General features: G+C 51.1%; 1 long non-coding RNA gene across 1 annotated transcript; it reads right to left on the minus strand.

The window, feature by feature from the left end:
* Positions 1-1441: 1441 nt before the first annotated feature.
* Positions 1442-10297, minus strand: LOC113565553. The gene is made up of 3 exons (XR_003408667.1): positions 10104-10297; positions 9059-9061; positions 1442-1451 (listed from the first exon to the last, which is right to left on the minus strand). It is a non-coding gene; the product is annotated as an uncharacterized LOC113565553 (long non-coding RNA).
* Between the last annotated feature and the right edge of the window lie 234 nt (positions 10298-10531).

The raw sequence follows: 10531 nt of genomic DNA on the forward strand, positions 1-10531 counted from the left end.
GGGTGACGTCGGTGTCTCGGCTGATTGGGGTGAACTTACGCAATCGGTTGTTTTTACTTTGCAAATTTGACACTTTATCGTATTTCTTAGCGGTTTAAATGACTTATTTTTAATTGGGCGTCGATGTCTTCTGGCGGGTTCCGGGTACCGCGTCTGTACTCCGGGCTGGGTCTCTGCGTAAGTTTTGGTACGACGACCGTACTGTGAGCCGGATCTCTGCATAAGTTTTGGTACAACGACCGTACCGTGAGCCGGATCTCTGCGTAAGTTGCTTTCTGGTTTCCAGTCGGCGTCTATTTATACGCCAACGGGCGCTGTGTCAGCGGGTTCGGAAGTGCACTTCCGCGTCGGGGTGCACTTCGCCGTTCTGGCGATCGCGGGTTGACCTAGTTCTGCCTCTTCCTGTTTTTGGCGAGCTGGCGGGTTTGCCGTTGGGGGCTCGTCGTGGGCTTCCGCGGTGTCATCGTTTTGTAGTGGTGGTAGAGTGGTGGAAGTCAGCGTGACCTGGTGTTGGGTCAGCGTGAGAGTGCACTGATTGATGGGAGCCAGGGTTGCGGCTATTTAAGCCGTTTCTGCGGGGTCCGAATTCGCGGAGCAAGCTTTTCTTCTCTCTTCCGTGTTGCGCCGGGGGTACGTTTTGGGGTCGCCGCTGACTTGCGATCATCTCGTCCCTTGCCTCGTTCGCGGGTCTGTTTACTTCGTTGTCAAGGGGTTTGTTGCGCTCGCGTTGTTGTTGGCGTGGCGCCGCCGGTCGGTGTTTCGCTGACGTTGTTTCTCTTGACCAGGTGTCCCGGGTTCTGCCGACTCTGCGGTGCCGCGGTCGGGGCGTCGGGTTGCTGTTTCATTGGTTTCTTCCGCGATGTCAGCATTCCTGTGTAGGCCAGTGGGCTCGTCGGGCTCGTGGTCGTGGAACTCTCTCAGGTCGTTGATATTCGCGGTCTTCCGTTTCCGGCGTTCGCAATGTTGTAATTGGGCGATGTTTGGCGATGGAAAACTGTTGACTCGGTAGGGGCCGTCGAACTTCGGAGCTAACTTTGCCGCGAAGCCCTCGGCGGCGTTTGAGAGGTGGTGTTGGCGTAGTAGTACCAATGATCCGATGGCGGGGCGCCATAGTCGACGGCGGAGGTTGTAATGTCTCCCTTGCTCTTGGCTGGCTCTCTGGATGTTGTTTCGGACGATGGCGAATACTTCTTTTAGTCTCGTCGCTTTGCTGCTGGCCGTCTCTTATGTACTCCCTGTCCCGGGCGTGACTTCCTCGTAAAGGGTGCCGGGGAGTCGGGGTTCTCTTCCCTGCAGGAGGAAAGCGGGGCTGAATCCGGTCGTCTCGGAGACGCTGGAGTTGATCGCCAATGTCATCTCGGGTAGGAGTTCGTCCCACGTGTTCTGGTGGTCGTCGACGAACTGTGCGATCATCGTTTTCACAGTCCGATTGGCTCTCTCCGTCGGGTTTTCTTGGGGGCAATACGGGGCTGTGTGTTGTAGGTCCACGCCTGCGGTTCGCAGGAATGTTTTAAACGATCGGCTGGTGAACTGGGTTCCGTTGTCGCACACGAATAGTTTCGGCACGCCGAAGCTGCTCAGTATTCGTTCTCTGAAGGCTCGTTCGAGGTTTGCTGTTGTCGCTTTCTTGAGGGGTACCAGTTCGACCGACTTGGAGAAATTGACGAAGAATACCAGTAAGATGGTGTTCCCGTGCTTGGACCGTGGTAATGGTCCGACGAAATCGGCACACAGGGTGGCGAAGGGTTCTTCGGCTTTGCGCGTGAGCATCCTGCCCACGGCCTTGCGCTGTGTGGCCTTGAGCTTCTGGCAGCTTATGCAGCCCTGCACGTACCGTAGTACGTCTCGGTGTAGTCCTGGCCAGTAATATCATCGCGTTGTCCTCAGGATGGTTTTCCGGACGCCGAGGTGTCCTGCTGTTGGTTCGTCATGGCATTCGCGGAGTAGTCTCGTTCGGCCGTTTTTAGGCACGCATAGTTTCCACGGTATGTGGTCGTCGTCGTCGGCTCCGTGTCCTAGATAGCGGTATAGCTGCCCGTTTTCGTGCGTGTAGTCCGGGTATTTCTGGGGTTCGTCTTGGACTTGCTGGATCCTTTGTTTAAGCCAGGTGCATGCTGTGTTGTCTTCCTCCTCGATGCGGGAGAGGGTCTCCAATGGTTGTCTTGACAGTGCGTCAGCGACTACGTTCTGGTTGCCGGCCCGATAGTGCACGTCGTATTGGTATTGCTGTAGTTCGAGCGCCCATCTTGCTACTCTACCGTAAGCGCTCTCGAGGGTATTTAGCCACTTTAGTGCAAGATGATCGGTTATGACATCGAATCGGTAGCCTTCGAGATAGCATCGCAGTTTTCGGATCGCTCAGATGACGGCGAGGCATTCCTTGTCGGTGGCCGAGTAGTTTTCTTCTGCCTTGTTGAGGCGTCGACTGACGTATGCGATGACCCGCTCTTTCCCTTCGATCTCTTGGGTGAGGACCGCGCCTACTCCAAGGTTGCTTGCGTCCGTCTGCAGGGAAAATTTGACGTTTGAGCAGTCAGCTCGTCGAAGGCGTCTTGTTGTTCTTGGCCCCATGTCCATGCTTTCCCTTTCTTCAGCAGCAGTGACATTGGTTGGACCACGGTGGCGAAGTTTGGGACAAATCTGCGGTACCAACCGGCCATGCCTACGCATTGTCGTAGCTCCTTCAGGTTGGTCGGCGGCCTCAGATCCTTTACGGCTGCGATTTTGTCGGGGTCCGTGTGGATACCTTCTTCGCTGATCATGTGGCCCAAGTATTTTATCCGGCGTTGGAAGAAGGCGCACTTGTCCGTGTTGATCCGTAGGTTTGCCTTTCGCAGTCGTGCGAAGACTTCTTTTACGTTGTTCAGGTGTTCCTGGAAGCTTTTCCCGACGATGACGATGTCGTCGAGATATGCGAACGCGAACGGTTCCATGTCTGCGCCGATAACGGCGTCGAGGGTCCGTTGAAACGTGGCTCCCGCGGAATGTAAACCGAAGGGCATTACTTTCCATTGGTATAGCCCTCTGCCGGGTATCGTGAATGCCGTAGCTTCCCGGCTGTCGCGGGCCATTGGTATCTGCCAGTACCCGTTTTTCAGGTCCAGGGTCGTGATGAAGTGGGCATTTCGGAGTCGCTCTAGTATGTAGTTGATCCTGGGTAGCGGGTACGCGTCCGGGATAGAACGCTCGTTGAGCTGCCGATAATCTACACACATGCGCCATCTCCCGTCCTTTTTGCGGACCAGGACGATTGGCGCACTGTGGGGGCTCCGGGATGGTTCGATTAGGTCCTCTGCTATCAGTTGGTCGACCTGTTCATCGATGATCCGCCGCATGGCTGGATTTTTCGGGTAGTACCGCTGTTTTATGGGTCGGTTGTCTCTCATGACGATGGTGTGTTCTGTTAGATCCGTCGTCCCTCGGAGGCCTGCGAGTGTCGGCAGTTCTTCGTCTAGAAATTCCTGTATTCTCGGCGCGATGTCGGGAGGCCATGGGTCGGAGATTCGTTCCGAATCGTCCTCCGGTGGTTCGTCGATTCCTGGGTCGCACGTGTAGTCGGGGTTCTCGGGGAGGATCGTTGTGTCGAATGCGCTTGGTGGTTCGACTTCGCGAGTGTATTCGCTTATGGCGGCGACGATGGCGGGTGCGCCGCTCAGGTGTGGGGTGCTCGTGTGTGTCCTGGGTGCTTGCGCGACGTTGTACTCAGCGTGATGTACGAACGTGCGGGTCTCGATTGCGGTCGTAGCGTTTGACCGACGGCTAGTTTGGGCGGTGAGGTTCACTGTCATGGCTCCAGGCGTGGTGCTGGGCCGCATGCCGGCGCCGTACGGGGTGTTGCCCGGGAGGCGTTCCATGATGTCGGTGACGATCGATGGTGTGTCGGCTCCAGTTGCGGCGGGGTTCCGATTGATGCCTCGTGCGGCGGTGATCGCCCCTCCCGGTTCCTGCCTGAGAGGACGCGGGAGTAGCGGGTCGGTCGGTGTCGTAGGGGTCGTTTTCGTGTCGAGGGCGGTGTCGACGCGTTCGTGGGCCAGGGTGGCGGTCGGAGGTGGTACCTCGAGCGCCTGGCTGCTGCGTGGCGGCTGTCGTTGCTGGGGCCGGGTTGACTTCTGGAGGGGCGTCTTGGGTTCCTTTCCCATTGTTGGTGGAACCGCGTCGGTGCCCTCGGAAGACCGGCTCGCTTTCTTCGTTACTTTGCTTGGTTTTGGGTTTCTCGGAGTGGGCCTGGGGCTGGTGTGCCTCGTTGTGGCCATGGGTTCTGTGTTCCTTGTTCCTTGTGCTCGTGTCTCGTGTCGTGGCGGGGGATTCGTTGGCGGCAGGGGTCTCAAGTTCTGGGGTCCGTGGGCGTGTACTTGGCTGGCGGTGATCATCGGAGTGTTTGGGAGGGGGCGTTGGGAGCCCTGGAGATGGAGGCGTGTGTTGCCACATTGTATTGTGGTTTCGATGGCGCACAGGAAGTTCATCCCTATGATGGCCTGCTCTAGCATGTTGGGCAGCACCAAGAGCGGCACCTGTACCTCTTGCTCGTCTAGTTCGACGCGCGCTAGCAAGATCTGAGTTATCTCGCGTTCCGAGCCGTCGGCTAGGCGTATCGGGATGCAAGCGTCGCGCAGGTCGTTGTTGTGGCCGAGTTGGCGGGCGAGGTCGGCGTTGATGAAACTTCGGGACGCCCCGGTGTCGACCGTGGCTCCCGTGCGCCGTCCTCCGATGGTCACTCTCGCCACTATCCGGCCGTCGTGTACTTGTAGCGGGTTTCTTAGTTGATTTTCTGAGGAAGCGTCATGCCCGGCTGTTCCCGTGTCAGCTGGGGACGCGAGTCGTTTCCCGACGGGTCCTGGCGGCAACGGCCCACAGTGCGTGTTCCACGCTTGCCGCGTTCCCAACAGAAAAGGATCGATGGGTTGGTGCAGTCACGAGATACATGTCCCGCGTCTCCGCAGCGTCGACAGGCTGCGTGCGGGTTGGCGATGGGGGTGCTGATCATTCGATGTGTCGCTTCCTGTGCTGAAGCGCCGGCTTGGTGCGGCTTCCTTGCGGGTTCCGAGGTGTTCCAGTGGGGCTTTCGGAATTGGGCCCGATTCGTCCCGCTTTCGTTTTGTTGTATCGTTGGCCGCGTGTACCTGGGTGGTTGGCGATAGGGGATGAGGATCGCTGGTACGTTTCGTTCCTGGATGCTCTCGAACTCTGTGGCCAACATCGTTAATTGCGTCAGACTTCTCAGTTCGTGTCTTCGCACGTACAGCTGGTACGCCGGGAGGGTGTTGTCATAGATCCGGCTAAGTTCTTTGGCTTCGTCGTACCCGGCGTGGTGCATGAGCAACCGGAGCTCGATGACGAAGTCCTTGAACGGTTCGCCCACCGCTTGTTTGCGGTCCCTGATCTGGTCTTCCAATTGCTCGAAGTACCGGGGAGGCAGGAAAAAGGCTAGGAATTCCTGACGGAAATCGGCCCATGAGGCGCTCTGGAGTCGGCTGGTGCGGAACCAACGGTTGGCTCGGTCGGTGAGGAGCTCTGCCATGGCTCGCGGCACGTAGTTCATGTCTACCCCGTACGAGAGGGCACGCTCTTCCAGTAGTTCGATGAACGACAGTGGGACGTCCTGCCCGTCGAACTGGATTCCCCACTTTCGGATCCGTTCCACCATCTGCGCGGCGTGACTGTAGTAGTGGCCGTCTGTGGGGCCATTTCCTCCTGCTGTCGGCAAGATCCTTCTCATGGGCGAAGGCCTTGACTCCGGGGGCGGGGGCTTCGGTAGATCTTCGGCGGTTATCGATGTCGGTGAGGTGCTGGCTTTGCCTTCCATGAATCCTGGAACTTGTAGGCTGAGTCTGGGGTCCGTCTTCCGCTTCTCTGTTAGTGCTGAGGTGTCGGGCTTGGGCGATCTGGCGTACTGCCGCTCGAGCTCCGCCAACCTGACCCAGGCATCGTGTTCGAGGGGCCCGGCGACTAGTTCGGCGAAACTCCTCCGCAAATCTTCCACGTTCCCCTCGCGGCTGAATCCGAATTCCTCCGCGAAGGACTGCAGCTCCTCTCGGCGACGTTTGTGTATCCAGCCGGTACTCACCCCTGGGTTGGCGACGAATTCTCCCGGGTAATACCCGCTGGCCTCTTCCTCTGTGTGGGATTCCATCGCTCCGATCGTTAATTGAGTTGGCTGTTTCGCTGGGCTTGCGCTTTTCCTTCACTAGGGCACTGTGTAGAGCTTCGCGGCTGACGCTTCGAATTTCTTCTCGGGGTGACGGCACTGTTCGCGTTTCTCTGTCGCTGTGTCGCGCTTTCGTCTGCTCGTTGCGCAACTCTCGCCGTTGATATTGCGCGAGGTCGGGGTTTTCTTTGGGTTGTTCTCTTGTGTTCTTGCTCTAGTGGCCGTGGGGTTTTATTCCACAAACCCTCGCTGACGTTCCCTTGGGTCCCTGCTCGGGCGGCACTTGTGACGGTCCTATTTCAGGCTGAGGTAAGCTCAGCCACGTCCAGGGGTCTGTTCACAAGAAATTTGTAGAAATGTGTTGGAACCTTAAGGGCGGCGTCGGAGGGCGGCCTGTCGTAGAGAGGTAGATTGGGGCTCGGGCGGGCGTTGCTACCGTTGTTACCGGGTTCGGAAGTGCACTTCCGCGTCGGGGTGCACTTCGCCGTTCTGGCGATCGCGGGTTGACCTAGTTCTGCCTCTTCCTGTTTTTGGCGAGCTGGCGGGTTTGCCGTTGGGGGCTCGTCGTGGGCTTCCGCGGTGTCATCGTTTTGTAGCCGATGAACCCGGAAGACTGCGCCTGGCTGGTTGCTTGGTCTGGAGTGGTGGAAGTCAGCGTGACCTGGTGTTGGGTCAGCGTTACGAAGACGGCGCCTGTCAATCGATGGCTATGTGTGGAGGGGGGGTGTTCGTGTAGTAAATCACTTTGGGCGAGGTGCTGTAATTTAGTAGCCGGATCTTTATTGGGTGTTGGGAGAGGCGTTGTAGCGAACCCTTTTGGGTTCGTTACAGATTATAACAATTTATTTCGCTAATACGGATTTACACTCTATTTCTTTATTCTTTGTTTATTCCCGAGCATAAGAGACGAATAAAGTATAATGTGAATGCAGCGAAACATTAATATAATTTGAACACAGTTTTTCACAAATTTGATTTTTTATACAATTGAGATTTTCTTTATTTACCACGCGCACAACACATATTATTAATTATTTTAACACTGAACTTACCTGATAATAATAACAATCACAACACGTGCGCACAATATGACGATTGCAAATAGCAAATGCAAAGCGAACAAAGAAAAAGAGTTCTGACGACGCAGGAGCAAAAGAGAAGAAAAGAAAAAACGAAGTTATCTTCTTCTGCGCACGGTCGGCAGAACCGAAGAACGTTCGGCACGCGCGGAAAAGAAAGAAACAAAAGAGCAATCAAAGGGTTTGATTTGGCTGGCTTGAACGCCTAGATGACATTGTAGATTACATTCGTCATCGCTCACTGCTGGTACTGCAGGGTTTTGTGCTGCAATGCTTAACCGAACAGACATTCTACATACCCCGGCCTTTCGGATACATTTTACATTCACTTTTTTTTAATTTACAACGTTTATAAGCTAACAAACTCAGAAAAGACCACAATGATTAGCTAACCTTAAAGCTGTGCACATTTTTAACGGATTGCTCTATGGGAGAATGCTATAGTTGGGATTCGAACATGTTCCTACTCTTTTTTTATACCCAATACTCAAAATGAGTAAACTAAAGTTCTTCTTTGGACTAATGCGAACCTTTGCAATCGTTATCAGCGTGTGTGCTCCCAATCTTCTCTTTCTAAACCAGTTTTTGTCTCTTCGGGTGTGCCGCAAGGTAGCCAACTCGCGCCCTATATACCTATATAACCTCTTAACCAACGATCTTCCCCAAGTTTTAACTAATTCACGAGTCCTAATGTACGCTGATGATGTCAAGCTTGTTTTTCCTACTGCGACCCGGTGTCACCGTTATTTCTTTAATTGGATCTCGACGCTCTCAACAATTGGTGTATTATTAATGCTCTTCCTCTTAACATTTCTAAATGTAACGTCATGACCTTCATTCGCAACAAGCGTTACCTTTTTGATTTCACAATTAACAAGATTTCCTTGGAACGCCTGTACAAAGTTAATGACTTAGGCATTATTTTCGTACCTAACTTATGTTTTAATCCGATATATCCGCTATTTCACACAAAGCCAAAGGAGTCCTTGGTTTTATCAAAATATGGTCGAAGGAATTCTCTGAACCCTATAAGTACTACTAAACTACTCTACATTTCTCTTGTAAACGTTTCACGGTCGGCTTTGTCTATCGCAAAAAAGTGCGTAGATCTCAGAGACTACAAGAGCATGAGCAACTAAATTTGGTATCCACACTCCTGTGATACCGAACCTGCAAAAGTATATTTCAAAATTTTGCCCCACTCCTTTCCGCCCCCGCAAAAGACGAAAATGTGTGGCATCCACAGATCTCAGAGCCTATTAAGGCTAGAGCAACAAAATTTGGTATCTACACTCCTGTTTGATCTAACTGCTACATGTGCATTTCCAAATTTCGCCCCATCCCCTTCCACCCCTACAAAGTACGGAAATCTGTGGCATCCACAACATTAAAGATACGAGAAAACTAAAGACGCACAATCAAACTACCGTTTTATCTCCAATTTATCTTCCATTTTTGAACTCTTCGAAAAATTATTACTTCTCAGCTTCAACACTTTTGTAGTTTTCTGTTATCAGAATCACAGTACGGATTTGTAAAACGTCGGTAAATTTCGTCTAACCTCCTTGAAATTTCGTGCCCACCGTAGATTATACAAATTTATTTCGATAATACGGATTTATATTTTCCTCCTATGTAACTGCCAGATTTGCAAAGCAATGTCAAACTGGCGCAGTTTATACTGATTTTAGTAAATTTTTTGACTCAGTTAATCACAATCTCCTCATCCACAAACTATCTCTACTAGGATTTCCGACTAAATTTCTTCTCTGGAGTAATGCGTACCTTTGCAACCGTTCTCAGCGTGTCTGCTTCCAATCTTCTCTTTCTAAACCATCTCTCTTTCTAGCCATCTCAGTCCCTTAATATTAAACCACTTTATCAATGATCTTCCCTAAGTTTTACCTAATTCTCGAGTCCTAATGAATGCTGATGATGTCAAGCTATGTTTTTGATACAGCGATCCTGTGACCCCGTTATTTCTTCAATCGAATCTCGACGCTCTCAAAAATTGGTGTCATGACCTTCCATCGCAAGAAGTCTTACCTTTTTGACTTCACAATTAATAAAATTTCCTTGGAACTCCGGTACTCCGGGGACTTAGGTATTATCTTCGTACCTAACTCATGTTTTAATTCTCATATATCCGCTATTTCAAATTAAGCCAAAGGAGTCCTTGGCTTTATCAAAATATGGTCGAAGGAATTCTCTGAATCCTATACTAGTAAACTACTCTACGTTTCTCTTGTACACGTTTCGTGGTCGGCTTTGCCTATCGCAAAAAGCGCCTAGATCTCAGAGACTACATGAGCATGAGCAACTAAATTTGGTATCCACACTCCTGTGAATTTCAACCTGAACAAGTGTTTTTCAAATTTTCGCCCCACTCCTTTCCGCCCCCGCAGAGGGCTAAAATCTTTGGCATCCACAAATCGCAAAGACTATTAGAGCTAGAGCAATCAAATTTTGTCTCCATACATCTGTTAGATCTAACTGTTATAAGTGTATTTCAAATTTCCGGCCCAGCCCCTTCCGCTCCACAAAAGAAGAAAATCTGTAGCATCCTTAACATTGCAGATACGAGAAAACTAAAAACGCACAATTATAAAGAATGACTATATCTACCAGATGGCCGAATCTGGATCAGATCGGATCATTCTTATAGCCAAAAGTAACAAATCAATTTGCAGTGGCTGGCTACGCAGCGATTGACGACATGTTCAGTCATGTTTTCTGTTTCACCCGCACTCTTTGTAGTTCAATGTAGCCATACTAACTATGTATCGGGTATAAATGTAGAGTTGCGGTCGCAGCAGCAACTCAACGTTCCCCCTCGTTTTAGTCCATGGATCAAGCCAATAAAAATAAAAAATACTTACCTATTATCGAATCTTGAGTAAATACAAATGATCCCATGAGGAAAATAAAAACTCCTACAAAATAAACTGATGACATTATTACGACATAGGCATCAAATCCGGCTATTTTATATTGCTCGGGACACTCGGTTTTTGGTGGGGCTTTCGGGCAAGATAATTCACAGTCACTGCACGAGCAAGCAGGTAATAAGCTCTAGAAAGAAATTATAAAATATACTAATTATATTTTTTCATTATTATTATATAAAGCTAATAAATAGTTAAAACTAGGTATTAACAAGGTATAGGGCTATAGCTACTGAGGTCTTAAGCTCGCTATGGTATTATTATACACTTGAGTATGTATGAACTTATATACATATGTACAGGGTTGGTTTTATACGATATTGCGTTGGAGGATGTTTTATCCATGTAGTGGGCATTGGTGG

This window comes from Drosophila persimilis, unplaced genomic scaffold, assembly GCF_003286085.1.
Source record: "Drosophila persimilis strain 14011-0111.01,24,50 unplaced genomic scaffold, DperRS2 tig00000124-arrow-pilon, whole genome shotgun sequence".
Taxonomy (NCBI): Eukaryota; Metazoa; Arthropoda; class Insecta; order Diptera; family Drosophilidae; genus Drosophila; species Drosophila persimilis.